This window comes from Megalobrama amblycephala, linkage group LG1, assembly GCF_018812025.1.
Source record: "Megalobrama amblycephala isolate DHTTF-2021 linkage group LG1, ASM1881202v1, whole genome shotgun sequence".
NCBI lineage: Eukaryota > Metazoa > Chordata > Actinopteri > Cypriniformes > Xenocyprididae > Megalobrama > Megalobrama amblycephala.
In genome coordinates this window covers 802819-820359 of record NC_063044.1, presented here as the reverse complement: position 1 = coordinate 820359, position 17541 = coordinate 802819, and the positions used below count along the sequence as shown (strand labels likewise).

At 42.9% G+C, this 17541-nt stretch overlaps 1 pseudogene; it reads left to right on the top strand.

Annotated features, from left to right (window-relative positions):
- Positions 1-17541, top strand: part of LOC125280200 — a 128924-nt pseudogene that overhangs the window by 5930 nt on the left and 105453 nt on the right.

Sequence of the window (17541 nt, the reverse complement as noted above, 5' to 3'; positions counted from 1 at the left end):
TTTAACTGGGAAATAATTGCAGTGCTCTGGACAACCGCTATAGAGTTATTATCGCTATAGAGTTAGAACTGGTGAATGCGGTTTACAGGTTCCATAGAAAGAGAACGATTGAGCGCGTGTGAGCTGGCTGGCCCTGAGCCAAATCAGTCGCGGTAAGAAAATTGTAATGTTTGCGGACTAAATACCTCAATACGAGAGGCAACGCGAAACGAAAAGAAATGTGAAATAAAACGCCATGTTTAATGAAAAGTGGCGGAAATAACGGATGATGGGCACAGAATGCTAACAAAACTCTGAGACATTTACAGTCACACTCCCACCACAGAGATCAAACTCAAAATACATCAGTGATATACCTCAGTTTAAATAGATTATTGTGTGTGGTGGTGCTGTGGGTTTCAGGGATGTTTAGATAACTATAAACCGAGTTAACCTTCACTTTTCTTAAAAATATTTAGCTATCAGTTTAAATGCTTCAGTTTGTTTTCACTGTATAATATATTAAAACAAATGGAAGCATTAAACTGATATAATACTGTATATCAGTTTAAATACTTAAATATTATATTATATTTAATATATTATAATGTAAGCCTAATAAAAAATTGATCTCACAAGGGGATTGTTTAGGGCTCTTGCCACGAAAAATCTTAACCTCCTGGTATATAAAATCTGAGAAATTCATAAGCAATAAACATGTAATTTTGATGGTTTAACACTGTCTGTTGCTAATAATTGACTGTACAAAAACACATTATGGTTGTCCCAAACCATCATTGTAACTGCTCATATTATATTATTATAAAGAATTGAACTGTCCTGCAGGAGGACAGAAATTATTTTTAATAGAATTTCTTGGTAAAGACTGGTACAGTTAATACAGCAATGTGAAAAAAATCTCAAGTAACCTAAAATGTGCTTAATTTAGTGACTGAACTGCTTGTTTTCAAACATATTATTTAATAAATCATAAGTTACATCAAGGGTCAAATAAAATAGAAACGGCACATTAAAGTTAAATGTTACAGTTGCATGATAAAATCATGCATCTGTCAAAAAATAAAAAAATAAAACATTTTTTGTGTGTGTTTACGTTCGTTGTACAGGTCTGATATAAAGTATGTTTTTGCTCAGGTGGCCAAAATTTGCGCTCAACAGAGAAAAGTTTTGCTCGGCGAGAAAAAAAATTAGAGGGAACATTGGTTACAACACAGATGTCGTACTAGCTCAACTAATTTCTTTAGGGTTGAGACTAAACGAGAAGAATGTGTTCTCTGTCCTACCCAGAGAATGACATATTTAGGGATCATATGGGATTCAACCATGATGCAGGCACGATTGTTTCCTGCTCGAGTCGAGACCATTCTAACAACCCTGTTTTGTCTAAGCAATTCCCTACGGCAAATGAGGGCAAATAAGTTTCTAAAATCCATGTTTATGGTAAAGGTTACATGCTGCAGCTTCATTCCCTTTCTATATGGCTCAGACAGTGGGGAGCGGCCTTAGGTGGCCATCCAGTCCAAAGGGATATGGTGAGGTCGGGTGAAAATTACTATGGTAGCCTCTAATATGAATCGTAGGGTGGCCTGCATTTGCGACGTCTAGACAGGCTAGTGCAGCGCATTCTGCTCTGGGCTCAGGAGAAATTCCTGTCCCTCATGGCGATTTATGTCCCCAGATATCTGTCCAGACAGAGCATACCGACGGGGGAGTAGAAACTTCACCCAAAGTAGTCAAACAAATCTGTTAAAGATTTTTGAAACAAGTGGACCTCTTTCACCCAACAGGCAGCACAATGTCCACTCTATTTCTTTCGGAGTCACCCAGCTTCTGCTGGATCTGGATGTGACGCGCATATGTGGCCCAGTATGTGCCTGTATGCGTTTCCTCCGGTTTCTGTGCTCCCATGAGTTCTAGCTAAACAGAACTCTTTCTGATAGCACCGCGTTGGCTGAATGGTATATGGTTCTCGGAGATAATATCTCTCCTCAATACCGAAGGGGAGAGACCTTTTGTCTCAGGTGCAGGGGACGATATTTCATCCCCTGACAGAGAAGTGGAAACCTTCATGTTTGGCCCCTGAGGGGGACCAACTGAGGCTTTCACCTGATTTTATTGAGACCATTAAATGCTAGGGGTCCCTCCACTAAATAAAGTTATGCCAACATATGTGTCTTTGAAAGATGGTGTACTGCACATAACGCAGATCCAATAAACTGCCAGATTGCTATAGTTCTGGATTTTCTGCAAGGAAAATTATCAACAGGCACATGCTCTACCACTTTCAGGGTTTATGTGGCCGCTCTTTCGGCTTGCCACGCTCTCGCTTCGTTCGAGGAGCTAGGCGGCTTAAGCCTCCTTCTAGAACCAGGATCCTTTCATGGGACCTAGCCTAAGTCCTAGAGGGCCTGGTTGAGACCCCCTTTGAACCATTAGAGTCAGTTTCTGACAAGCTGTTAACTCTGAAAAGGGTTTTTATGGCTATAATTTCTATGAAAATAATTGGGGATTTGCAGGCTCAATTGTGCCATCCTTTGCCCTAGGAATGGTGAAAGCTATTTTTGCATCCTCATTCTGACTATCTGCCTAAGGTTCCTTTCTCGAAATTGCATCCGGTCACTCTTGAAGCCTTCTGCCCTCCGCCAGAGCAGAAGAGACTTCACAGACTGTGTTCAGTCCGTGCTCTTCAGACTTACGTCCACCGCACTAGCCAGTGGCATAAGTCAGAGCAACTATTCGTTTGTCATGGCGGCCACGAAACAGACCATGTCACATTGGGTGAGAGATGCTATTGCCCTTGCCTTTGAGGCGTGTGGTCAAACTTCGCCAACAGGCATCAGGGATCATTCCTCCAGGGGGGTTGCCTCTTCTACAGCTTTGGCAAGGGTTTGGCTTACCCCTTACAAAATGTTTGTGATGCGCCAGGTTGGTTCTCACCGCACACATTCATAAGATTTTATAGTTTGGATGATCATGTTACTCCGGGCTCTTGCGTCCTTGAGTCAACATCACAAGCTAGTGTCTGAGCCTTGGGAGTCCGGACACACAGTGCGGCAGCGTGGGTATTCTCATTCCCATAGCACTGATCAAGCACAGCTTGGAGTGTAGTCTTTGAAAGGGAACGCCCTGGGTTACTTCACTGTACCCCTGTTCCCTGAAAAGGCGGGAATGAGAAGCTGCACTTCATGGCCACACTGAGATGTCCCAGGGCTGTTCTTCAGACAGAATATCTGCTGATGCACAGGTGGCACATCTAATTATAGCCTCGCTACGACGCATTCCAATGACGTCATGCAAGGCTTTAAATATAGGTCAATTAAATTGTTAAATTGTAGTTTGACACATATTCACAGCTGGTCACGACTAAAGATGTTCCCATAGCACTGATCAAGCGCAGCCTTTTTAGGGAACAGGGTTACAGTGAAGTAACCCGGGGTGATATCTAAAAACATGGATAAATACACAAACAAATATTTTCTTAGAAAAATCTGTATGTTTATTCTACTGAAATCTTACTGATATGTCACATGCATAATAATTTGGAACGCGGTGTATTCTTATATGTTACATAATTGACAGACAGGGTTCTATGTATGTCAACAGGCATCTATTGCCAAAGCCTTTTTGCCTTAAATGATTCACAAATATCATTTATTGTGTATTTACATTTTTTGTGTTTTCTAAAAAACTACAAAATATGACTTATTCCAATGGTTTAATAGGGTGACAATATCTAAATAAACCTTAAATAAGTAATTTTGTATTGTATTTATCTTGCTTTCATATAGCATTACAGTTCATAACATTAAAATCTTCTGTTTTACTTCAGAAATGACTGGCACAATTTACCCTAACGTAATCTCTCCAAAGGCACGCACCAGGGGCAAGATGTGTGTAATGATTTTGTACAGGTATTTAATTTATGGGTAAACTATATGAATATAATAAATCATAAAGCCTTATGATTAATTATGATGCATATATTGACCCAAGGGGGAATTAACCATATATTGTGAATTAACTACAACGAATTATAATCAATTACATACATGATTAGATCTTTTTTAATAATTATTTAGAGAAACTATATCAGTTTGTCCAGCAAACGGTTAGCTCCTCACAGACGATTATAAAAAAAAAAGAAAGATTGTTTGTGTGTGTTTGTGGGTGCGTGTATGTGTATTTGAGGTGTGTGTTGGAATTTGGCTGCTCTCTCTGGGCCCACAAAAGCGGGGGTGATCCTTTTGAAGTCTCCAGAGCTAGGAAGTGGGATTCTCTGTTTAATTTCTGACAGGGTAACAAAAGTGCCAAAGTGTCTGTTTTTCTGGCCCGGCCGGTGCTGGTCCGTGATTTACAAACACAGTTCAGCAGGCTAAGAGCGTTCTGAAAATTCCAAAGTTGGTTGACTATTGACGGATCTATCCAGATGCTACATGTGCCACGAGACCACTTTTTTCCCTAAAAGCTATATTTCTGAAACAGTTGAAACAGCACCACATCCTGAAATATATGTACATTCTTAAGTTGAAGGTATTACTGTTATGGGCTCACTCTAAAGTCACTTTGAGTAAAAACTGGCACAACTTTCCCCTAGTGTAAACAGCCCATAAAATCATTCATTCAATCATTAAAGTATATGTATCATATAATGACTTATTTGGATATTGTTCAGAATTTAGCTTTATTTATGTGTATGAAATATTATGTGACCTGACACAATAACAGTAAATGTGTATGAAGTATCATGTCTGAGAATAGCATTGCCACTACACACTTCATTTTCTTGTGGTTTTCCAGGACAATCTATTGAATTATCAAATGCCAGTGTAGCTGATGCTGAAGAATCTTTGCTCAAGAAAAAATCTGATGGTATGTTTGAGCAAATTTCAAGTAGATTCACACCACAGCACTGGAGATGCACTTTGACATTTCACTCTTTCTCCAACAGGACGCAAGAGTGGTGAAACACTAGACATCAGTGCAGCTGTCTCTCTGGAGAAAGCCAAACCAAGTATGTTTTACTTGAAATATCAGTGCTGTTTTAACCCTTGTGTTGTGATGAGAACCCTATCACACTTGTGGTGTTCCCGGTCAAAAATAACCGGCCTGCAGAAAAATAACTTATAAATCATTTGTTAAGCTATTTTATCATCAAATATTGGATTTAATCTTTTAGCCAACTTGTTTTCTGTATGAGTGAGTATGAGCTGAAGACAGTGCATCTGTCCATCATAAATGTACTCAACACAGCTCCAGGGGGTTAATAAAGGCCTTGTGAAGCAAAGTGATGTGTTTGTGTAAGAAAAAATATCCATATTTAACAAGTTATGGAGTAAAATATCTAGGTTCTGGCAGACCGCCTTCTGTATTCCAATATATTTGGAATTATCTTCCAAAACAGTTCTGCAATATATTGGACCTGCTTCCATAAATATAGATGATTTGTTGGTCACTTTCTTGTTTTTGATCTTTCTTGAATGATTTTCTGCTCTTTTTAAATCAATTAGTGGTATTCCATTAACTGTGTTGTAAGAGTCTTTTCTTGGACTGAAATCAAGGTTTCCAGTAGGATCTTGTTCAATCCTGTTTTTGACTAAAATGACTCTGAATTGCAGATCTGGCTTTGCACATGTTATCATAATACATTTAGTCTATTTTGTACTGAGTTTTAAGTGAACAGTTATTTGATGCATATTTTATTCCTCTTCATGCAGAGAAACACTCGCTGTATTACATTTACACGGGCTTGTCTAAACCTGTGGATCTGCCGGGCATCTATGAATTCACTGCTATGGGTCTGCTGGACGACACACAGATCGACTTTTACAATAGTGAAGAAAAGAAAAGGATTCCCAAACAACAGTGGATGAAAGAGAAAATGCAGGAGGATTACTGGGAAAAAGGCACTCAGTCCAGAAAGAGTAAAGAACAGTGGTTTAATGTGAACATCCACATTATGATGAACCGCATGAGACACAATAATGATTCCGGTGAGGAACATTCATACAGTTTAACCAGCACATGATTTTTATTAAGACACAACAAACATTTTGACTCTTCTCCATTTCAGATCTTCATGTTCTTCAGTGGAGAGTTGGTTGTGAAGTTGAGCAGGAGGGAGATGAATTTAAGTTTTCCAAAGGCATTGATGAGTACGGCTATGATGGAGAAAACTTCTTGTCTTTTGATATGAATGAGTCTCAATGGGTCACCTTTACTGATGCAGCCATACCAACCAAGAGAAAATGGGACAGTGTGCCGATCCTAAACCAATACACCAAAGGATACCTGGAGAAAGAGTGTGTGGACTGGCTCAACAAGTTCAGAGAATATGGAGACGAGAAGCTCAGAAACGGCTGTGAGTAAATGTGTGTTTGTAGATCATCTGCTGCTGATGAAACTGATTGATGAACTGATTCTGTGTTTTCAGCTCCTCCAAATGTTTATGTGATTGAAAAGAAGAATACCAATGATGAAACCAAGCTGAAACTCACCTGTCTGGCCACTGGCTTCTACCCCAAAGACGTGATGATGATCATTAGGAAAAATCACACATCTCTGCCTGAAGATGAGATTGAATCCACAGGAGTCAGACCAAACCAGGATGGATCCTTCCAGATGAGGAAGAGTGTGGAGATCAAGAAGGAGGAAAAAGATGAATATGATTGTTTTGTGTACCACAGATCCCTCAAAGAACCAATCATCGTCAAAAAGGGTAATTTAAGCTGTTGACAGACAGAAATGCTTGTGATATCCTTAACTAAAATTTTAATCTTTTTTGCATTTGTGTAGATGGACAATAAGCTTCTCTCCTGTCACAGTAATTGGAGTTACTTCCACTTGACACTGGAAGCGGATGCACTGGAAATTGGTTTAACATGCTGTTTAAGCTCTACTTTAATTCATATTAACACTATGTGATGTTTGTGATTCCTGGCTATGGTGTGTGTGTGTTTTTCTTTTTTTTTTTTTTTGCATGTATCCTATAATCTGTAATCTGTATGATTATAGGGTTTATAACTTGTATCATGTATAATCTCATAATCAGACTGAAAAGCCTTCATGTACTGAGTTTTTTAAATTTCATGTAGACCTGAAATAATCCGGTAACACTTTATTTTACAGTGTCATAATTGCATGTTTCTACACCTATTTACTATTGTAATAACAGTAAATTATGCATAATTACAAGTAACTAATCCTAAACCAAACCCTAACTGTAACTCTATAGTAAATACATGTAGTTAATAGTACTCAGTACTTATTTGAGTAATTACAATGTAACTGCAGCACTGTAAAATAAAGTGTAACAATGCTATTAATAGGAAAAAATAAACATGTAAAATATGGCTATTTTCTCAAATGTATTCAAAAATAACTTGAGCAGTGCTGTCATGTGTATGTTTACATACATTTTACATCTAACAATATGTTTATCTAACGAACATCTCAAAATCTTACAAAGTGGTCAGTGGAGGACACTAAATATTTACTAAATGTTTGTTTAAAAGCTCTTCTGTCAGATATGTCAGTTTTCTTGAAAGATGAAAACAGCAATTATACTCTCAGTAGTCCACGGTTTTGCTTCTTATGACAGTTGCTCATCTTCACTAATGTTTATCTGATAAACACTAACTCTTATTTGTAAAAATTTGAGAACATTAAAACTATCTAACAATCGGTAACTGTGGAAGTCTTTCACTGTATATGTATTCACTGAACAATGAACTGTCCATCAAGTGTCAATTTTAAAAGTGTGTAAGATTAAGGGTTTGACTGACTTCCTAAACTTGCTTTAAAATTCACACACTTCAACAGGGAATGTTCCCATAACTTTCACTAGTGTTCTTTAAAGGTTGTGTAAATGTTAGGACAAACAGTTCTTAAAATAATGTTTTGTGGAATGTTCTAATAACATTATTAATATGAGAGAAAACATTTTTAGAAAAACATTGTTTTCATTATGTTATCATGAAGCAGTCAATGTAGCGAATTAACTCAAAGGGGAAATATTAATAATTATTCATAACTCATGATGATTAATTATGATTGATTATGAATATGTAAATCAGTTAATCAGATTAACTGGATGTAGCTACATTAAGATTAATTTTACAATCAATTAACAAGTTCGTGCAGTGAACACTCAGTGTTTATTAATTCTAAGAAATTTTCATTTCCAGGTTATGGAAAAACAACATTCTTATTGTTCCGTACTACTCAGAGCATGTAGTCAGGATCTAAATCCCTTAGGAGGCAATTTATTAGCAGACGGAGTCAGAACCAAACATGTATTGTGCACAATCGTTATTAATTAACTCACAAACGCATAACTAAACTAACAAACACATAACATACACGCAGGTCACACACATACGTAGGTAAGAATGAGCAATGATAGAGTTGAACCGGAAGGGGAACCGGAAATGGAGCTATAGGAAAAAGTCAAAGACAATCCGGAAAAGAGTCATCGGTTTCCTCAGTAATAAAACAAAGGTGCTGAGAAATATAAGTTTTACTCATCAATACTAAATCGCTGTTTAGTGTTCAAATGTACGATACTTGCAAGATGCCTTTAGGCTGAGGAGCATCGGATCTGCAGGCTGAGGAGAAATCTTGATGATGAATCTTGCCAGTATCTTCTGCGTTGGATGAAGTACTATGAAAAAACTTAAGCTGTTAATTTGACTCTTAGTGGGGAGCAAAGTTCTTTCTCTCTGTCATAGATGAACACATGGCTGGGTTGTAGGCTGAGGCCTGCAGGCCTTGGCCTGAAGAGGCCAGCAGCAACGAGGGGTCTCTTTGGTCGTCCAAGAAGCAAGGAAAGAAAGAGGGAGGGGCGTTGTGCACTGGCTTTTAGCCTCTGGTCAAAGTCCCACCTCTTAGGGTTGATGTGACCAATGAAGAACTATTAAAGAGTCTTGTAATACTGATGTGTTGCGCAGGTGTGGACATACAACATACACAAGCATTTAAATCTTCTCGATTCGAACCCATAGACACTAAACATGGCATGATTTAAGTTACCTTAAATGTATCATAAAACATGTGAATACAATGAGTGCAATACAACAACAGTAATAATGGGTACCATTTCCTGGGGATGTGCATGTTCATTTATAGAACAGTCTGTCTATAAATTAATGCAGGAAAGTCTGTGTTCTGTGGGGAAAATGCAGGAAAGAACAGAAAAAAAGAAGCAAATGGATCACTGCAATTCACAGAAACAACTGGACTCCAGGCAGAGAAACATGGATTTGCAGTTATCATTTTGTGTCAAATTGTTGGATTTTGAGGTAAAATCATACCGTATATATTGAATTGTTATATATTATGTTGACAACTCATCAATTAAATATTTTCCATCTTATATTCTGCATAATTGGGTGTTTTTAAATAAACAACACTGACAAAAACTATACTATAAAACTATATATGTTTTAGGGCTGGACAATATGACGACATAACATTGATATAACTGATTATTCGTATTTAAACCTACGTACATTGTAGTTATATGAAGTATTCACAGGCAGATTTGCTTTATGTATTTCCCAGCCGTCGAAATCAGGCACATATAAATGTCAGGAAACACGACTCCTGGCTGCATGTCAGTATCCATGGATTAGGTTTATTTGACAAGTTGTAAGGAACACATTCAATTCCAACCTTTAGTGTAATCGTTTGTTTTACTCGTGGTTTCGCAGTTTCCTCTATTAAATGCATACCCTCTATACTGATCACACACACCTGCACTCAATCAGCATGCTCATCAGTCACCACATAAAAGACACTCACACACCTTCAGTCACTGTCCGGTCTCGTTTGTATCAAGACTTACATTTATGCTTACCTCAAGGACTCCAGTTGATCTACTTTCCTGTCTCCAAGTCTCCTCCTGTATTCCCAGTCTGTGTGTGAGTGTCTAGCATCTTCTGTGTTACGTCTCTCCATCATCGCCCATGATCTTCACCACTCAGGCCCGGATTGAGAATTCCCGGTGGGCTGGTCTGTTTATTTGGCCGTGAGGGCCGGTGTTGTCATGGCACTGGGTTGAAATATGGATGCTCTAGAAACTGTGGACACGGCCAAATGTACTAAGCTGAGTAGCCTAACATTTTCCTAAAAACCATTCAGTGACGGATTTAGGCCTGGACGACATGGGCAATGGCCCAGGGCGGCACGGGGCACCCGCGCAAGAAAAAACAAACAAACAATCAAACAAACAAATGCGCGATCAGGTTTTTACCACTCATTTGCACGCAACGTCAATGATATCATGTCACTCGGTGGGTAAATTAACCTGGTCGGGAGGGATTCGGAGTGTGTTAGGGTTAGAAGACAACTCACTCAAAAGTATACAAGACGAAGGGATGAGGTGACGTCTATAGGAACAGTTCTAAATCAGCGCTAAATTATGGTAAGGCAAATGGTCTAAGCCACCAGAGGCTGATTTAAAGGTGTCCTAGAATGTTTTTTCAGAAGATGTAATATAAGTCTAAGGTGTCTCCTGAATGTGTCTGTGAAGTTTCAGCTCAAAATACCCCATAGAATTTTTTTAACTGCCTATTGTTACAACAGAGACACGGAGGCAGAGGTAAAAGCAATCCAGGTAAGTTTATTCACAATTTAGCAGAGCACAGGGTGATGGTAAGCAGATATGTAGTTCTTGAGAGAAGGAGAGAATGTGATACTGGTCTTGCAGACGCTGACGGGGAGATGCAATGGGAGGAGCGGACGGAGACACTCACACACACTGGCAGGTAGGCACACGAGGAGAACAGGAGATGGAGGAGATCGCTGGAGCAGGTAAGTATGTCGTTGGGAGTCCTTAAGGTAAGCATACATGTGTAGTAGTGCAAACGAGACCGGACAAAGACTGTGTGTGAGTGTGGTGGTTATATGGTGCTGGTGATTGCTGAGTAAATGACGTGCAGGTGGCGGTGATTAAAACTCTGGTGATTGAGTGCGTGGATACTGCAGGGAGGTGGAACCTGACATGTCTGTGACAGTACCCCCCCTCCCACGGCCCGCTCCTGAGGGCCGCGGACCCCGACGTTGTGGGGCAGGTCTGTCTGGGTGGTTGGCGTGGAAGGTCTGTAATAGGATAGGATCAAGGATATCATTCTTGGGAACCCATTAGCGTTCTTCGGGGCTATAGCCTTCCCAGTCGACGAGGTATTCGAGTTGACCACCACGGCGCCGGGAATCCAGGATCTCGTGAACCACGTAAGCTGTGCCGTCCTCCAGGATGAGTGGAAGGGGGGGCTCGGCGGCTGCCACGTCAGGTTCTGTGGAGGGAACAACAGAAGGGTGGTGAGGCTTTAGCAGTGATACATGGAATGTAGGATGGATTCTACTGTACTGTGGCGGGAGTTGGAGACGATAGGTGACGGGGTTGATCTGTCGGATGATGGTGAACGGGCCAATGAAGCGGGGACTCAGCTTCTTGCAGGGCAGACGCATCCTGATGTCCCTGGTGGACAGCCAGACCTTCTGCCCCGGTTGATAGACAGGAGCGTCGGAGCGCCGAAGGTCGGCTGCCATCTTGCGTCTGCGCAGGGCTCTCTGCAGTTGGTGGTGAGCTGAGTCCCAAACCCTCTCGCTCTCCCGGAACCAGTAGTCTACTGCAGGAACGTTGGAAGGTTCCCCATCCCAGGGGAACAGTGGGGGTTGGTAGCCGAGTACGCACTGGAAGGGTGTTAGTCCAGTTGTGGCTTGGCGGAGGGAGTTCTGTGCGTACTCGGCCCAACCCAGGTACTGGTTCCAGGAGTTCTGGTGGCCGTGACAGAAGGTATGCAGGAAGCGGCCTATCTCCTGGATCTTCCGTTCCGTCTGCCCGTTCAACTGAGGATGGTATCCAGATGACAGGCTGACGGTCACACCAATCTTTCATTTGAAAGTCATGTTTCTAGTATCTGTAAAACCGCCTTCTTCCATCTAAAAAATATATCTAAATTACGACATATGCTCTCAATGACAAATGCGGAACAGTTGGTTCATGCATTCATGACCTCAAGACTAGATTACTGTAACACTCTACTGGGTGGTTGTTCTGCTCGGCTTTTAAACAGACTACAGTTGGTCCAAAATGCGGCAGCTAGAGTTCTTACTAGAACCAGAAAGTATGACCATATTAGCCCAGTTCTGTCAACATTACATTGGCTCCCTATTAAACATCGTATAGATTTTAAAATCTTGCTACTTACTTATAAAGCTCTAAATGGTTTAGCTCCCCAATATCTAAGCGAGCTCTTGGTGCATTATAGTCCTTCACGTCTATTGCGATCTCAGAATTCAGGCCAGTTGATAATACCCAGAATATCAAAATCAACTGAAGGCGGCAGATCCTTTTCCTATTTAGCACCTAAACTCTGGAACAATCTTCCTAGCATTGTTCGGGAAGCAGACACACTCTGTCAGTTTAAATCTAGACTAAAAACACATCTCTTTGCTCTTGCATACACATAACACATTATCAATACATTGACATTTTTCAAATCCGTTAAAGGATTGTTACGCTGCAATAATTAGGTCGGCCGGAACCGAGAACATTTCCTATAACACTAGATATACCTGTACATCAGAATAAGAATGGCATCTACGCTAATATCTGTCTCTCTGCTTATCCTGAGGTTTGCCGGGTGCTGGATCCAGGCCGTATCCAGATCAGATGGAGAACCTGTGTCTGGACCTGACTACAACGTAGCCCAGGAGACAATGGGCTACAGATCCAGTTCTGGCTGCATCTATAATTCAGATTTTTAATCCCCGTATCCGCTTACATATATTTATATATAATCTATTTTTAATCTCTATAATAAAAATGTATAATTCAGATTTTGATCTCCATATCCATTTACATATATTATATATATCTTCCAAGGGGTTTTTTCCCTCCTAGGACTTTTTTCCCAGTGTTAACACGCTGGGTTTTTCTCCTAGGGGGTTTTTTCCACCCCTGGGAGTCAGCCGACATTGGCTTAATGTAGCACCATCTTGTATATGTTACATATTACCACGCTTGCTTGTACAGCTTATTTATAACCACTTCTCTTTTTTCTGTGCTTCTAACATGTAAAGCTGCTTTGAAACAATTACCAATTGTAAAAAGCGCTATATAAATAAATTTGACTTGACTTGACTTGACACCCAGGAGGGAGAAGAAGGCCTTCCAGACGTGGGAGACGAATTGGGGTCCTCTGTCGGAGACTATGTCTTCGGGAATTCCATAATAACGAAAAACATGATTAAACATTAATTCTGCAGTGGCCATGGCGGTAGGTAGACCCTCCAGGGGTATCAGCCGGCAGGACTTTGAGAAGCGGTCTACCACCACCAGGATGCACGTGTGACCGTCAGACTCAGGGAGATCGGTGATGAAGTCCACTCCCAGGTGTGACCAGGGTCTCTCAGGAACGGGCAGAGGAAGGAGCTTGCCGGTGGGAAGATGGCGTGGGCTCTTTGAGATGGCGCACTCCCTGCAGCCCTGCACGTACCTTCTGACGTCGTTGGCCATGTTGGGCCACCAGAAGCATTGTTTGAGCAACGAGAGGGTCTCATTGACCCCCGGGTGGCCAGTGCCAAGTGAAGAGTGGGTATTGTGCAGGAGTGGAGTGCGACGTGCCCGTGTGACGTATTGCAAGCCTTGGGGGCAACCCGGCGGAGTGCGTGTGGAGGCATTGGAGGAGGGAATGGTTTCTTCGGACCACTGGATAGGGTTCACGAAAATGGACTCCGGCAGGATTGTTTCAGGATTGTTTCCACTCCGGTGGTGGAGGCGTCCACTTCCACGACGAATGGAAGATCTGGATTAGGGTGGACGAGGAGGGGAGCGGTGGTGAAGGCTCTTTTAAGGGTCTCGAAGGCGTTGGTGGCTTGTTGGGACCAGGACAGAGACTTGGGCTGGTGACGGAGTAAGTTGGTGAGTGGACTGACGATGGTACTGTAATTCTTGATAAACCGGCAGTAGAAATTGGAGAAACCTAGGAAGCGTTGGAGTTCTTTGATTGTTGATGGAGTGGGCCATGACTGGATAGCGGAGACCTTCCCCTCGTCCATCCGGATGCCACTGTGATCAATTATGTACCCCAGGAACTGGACAGAGGGCTGGTGGAAGGAGCACTTTTCAGCTTTGAGGAAGAGATGGAATTGCCGTAAGCGTTGGAGGACCTCCGCAACGTGGTGGCGATGTTCGGCCAAGCTCCGGGAGTAGATGAGGATGTCATCAATATATACCAGCACGAACTTGTGGAGAAACTCCCGGAGCACCTCGTGTATGAAATCCTGGAATACGGAGGGGGCGTTGACCAGGTCATACGGCATGACGAGATACTCGTAGTGTCCGGTGGGCGTGACAAAGGCGGTCTTCCACTCGTCCCCCTCACGTATCCGGATGAGGTTGTACGCGCTGCGGAGGTCCAACTTAGTGAACACAGTGGCACCGCAGAGATGTTCCAGGGCCGCTGGGACGAGGGGAAGTGGGTAGCGGAACTTGACTGTAATCTTGTTGAGGGCACGGTAATCGATGCAGGGCCTCAAGCCTCCGTCCTTCTTCGCCACAAAAAAGAAGCTTGAAGCAGCAGGGGAAGTAGACGGGCGGATGTAACCTTGTTCGAGTGCCTCTCTGATGTATTCCTCCATGGCCTTCTCCTCCGGTATTGACAGGGGTAGTTGCGTCCCCTGGGCACTGGCTCACCCGGTAACAGATCGATGGCACAGTCCCATGGCCGGTGTGGAGGAAGCTTGGAGGCGCGTTGCGGGCAGAAAACGTCACTGAAGGGGGCGTAGTCCGGGGGAACATCCACGGAACGCTTCTCTACAGGGCTTTCGATGGATGTGGCATTGATGGAGATAGACTTGGAGAGTGGAGATTTCGGAACAGGAAGCGCTGGGAAACAATCTGGAAAGCAGTGGTCGCCCCACTTCAGGACTTCGCCCGTGCGGCAGGAGATGGTGGGATTGTGTTGTTCAAGCCACGGGCGCCCTAGAACCACGTCAGCGGTGGACTCCTCCAGAACCAGCAGATGTATCTTCTCCGAATGCAGGATGCCGACACAGAGTTGAAGTGGTCCCACACAATGACGGATGGTCCTACGGCTACGGTTTGCCCGTGATGGAGTGGATTTGATAGCTAGTCGGAGACGGGGAGATCTTGAGCTTGAGTTGTCGACAGAGGGCGCCTGAGATGAAATTTCCTGCTGACCCTGAGTCGAGGAGCGCCACAACTGGAACAGAGGTATTTGCAGCAGTAAGGATTACAATAGTAGTGAGTGGTTTCATTTTCTGAATGGAGGGGAAAATTGCACTCACCACGGGCCGAGGAGGACGGGTTGGGCATGTGGAGATGACATGCCCCGGAGATCCACAATATAAGCACAAGTTCAGGGTCAGCCTTCTTTGTCTTTCATTAGAGGTGAGACGAGAATGATCAATTTGCATCGGTTCGGTGGCTGGTTCTGGAGGGCTGACGGGTTCGGACCGACGGAGGAGGTTGGTGGTAGATGACTGGCCCTGGTGCTCTAAGAGACACGACTGCATACGAGAACCCACGCGGATGGCGAGTTGGATGAAGCGCTCAAGTCCCATTGAGTCCTCGTATGCAGCGAGATGCAGCCGCACATTGGGTTCCAACCCCTGACGGAATGTGGTGATGAGGGCTTGTTCATTCCATCCGCTGGTGGCAGCTAGCGTTCGGAACTGCAAGGCATATTCGTTAACAGATAGATTTCTTTGCTTCAGATTATAGAGTTTCTCACCAGTCGAAGAGTCTGCCAGAGGTTTCCCGAAGACCTCACGGAAGTGAGAGACGAACGCCGAATATGATTTGACAACAGGGCCTTTTTGTGTCCACAGGGAGTCTGCCCACTGCAGGGCCTTACCTTGCAGTTGCGAAATGATGAACGCTATTTTAGCCGTGTCGGTTGTGTAGAGGTGCGGCTGCATCTCCAGGACCAGTTCGCATTGGAGAAGGAATCCGCTGCATTCCTCCGCCGATCCAGAGTAGGGCGCCGGTTTGGCCATGGGACTGGCGGTGAACGCTGGAGAAGAAGTGGTGATGGTGGGTGCGGAAGCTGCAGCGTTGGTGGGTGACGGTGAGGATGGTTGTGGAGTGAGTGCTCGGCGCAGCGCGTCCACGAGCTCCTGAAACGGATCGTTGGTGCTCATGCTGTGAAGTTGTTATGGTCCGGTCTTCTGTTACAACAGAGACACGGAGGCAGAGGTAAAAGCAATCCAGGTAAGTTTATTCACAATTTAGCAGAGCACAGGGTGATGGTAAGCAGATATGTAGTTCTTGAGGGAAGGAGAGAATGTGATACTGTCCTGATTTTGTCTTGCAGACGCTGACGGGGAGATGCAATGGGAGGAGCGGACGGAGACACTCACACACACAGGCAGGTAGGCACACGAGGAGAACAGGAGACGAAGGAGATGGAGGAGATCGCTGGAGTAGGTAAGTATGTCGTTGGGAGTCCTTAAGGTAAGCATGTGTAGTAGTGCAAACGAGACCGGACAAAGACTGTGTGTGAGTGTGGTGGTTATATGGTGCTGGTGATTGCTGAGTAAATGACGTGCAGGTGGCGGTGATTAAAACTCTGGTGATTGAGTGCGTGGATACTGCAGGGAGGTGGAACCTGACGTGTCTGTGACACCTATTTTGGGGCATCATTAACTATACACTGATTTACGCTGAGCGCCGCCCCTTTAAATCTCGTGCTCCCTGCCACACGAGCTCTCGACTATATTACAGCGCATTTACAAAGTTCACACAGCTAATATAACCCTCAAATGGATCTTTACAAGATGTTCGTCATGCATACTGCATGCATACATCGAATCATATGAGTAAAGTATTTATTTGGATGTTAACGTTTGATTCTGTATGAGTCTGAGGCTATGTTCTGTGGCTAACGGCTAATGCTACTCTGTTGGAGAGATTTATAAAGAATGAAGTTGTGTTTATGCATTATACAGACTGCACGTGTTTAAAAATGAAAATAGCGATGGCTCTTGTCTCCGTGAATACAGTAATAAACGATGGTAACTTTAACCGCATTTAACAGTACATTAGCAACATGCTAACGAAACATTTAGAAAGACAATTTACAAATATCACTAAAAATATCATGATATCATGGATCATGTCAGTTATTATTGCTCCATCTGCCATTTTTCGCTGTTGTTCTTGCTTGCTTACCTAGTCTGATGATTTGGCTGTGCAGCTCCAGATGTTAATACTGCCTTGTCTGCCTGGAACATGGGCTGGTATATGCAAATATTGGGTCATACATATTAATGATCCCGACTGTTGCGTAACAGTCGGTGTTATGTTGAGATCCGCGTGTTTTCCCGAAGTCTTTTAAACAAATGAGATTTACATAAGAAGGAGGAAGCAATGGAGTTTGAAAGTCAATGTATGTCTTTTCCATGTACTGAACTCTTGTTATTCAACTATGCCGAGGTAAATTCAAATTTTTGATTCTAGGGCACCTTTAAGTAACGTAAATAAATAAAAAAGAAGAGGGGGAAACATGCAAAAGA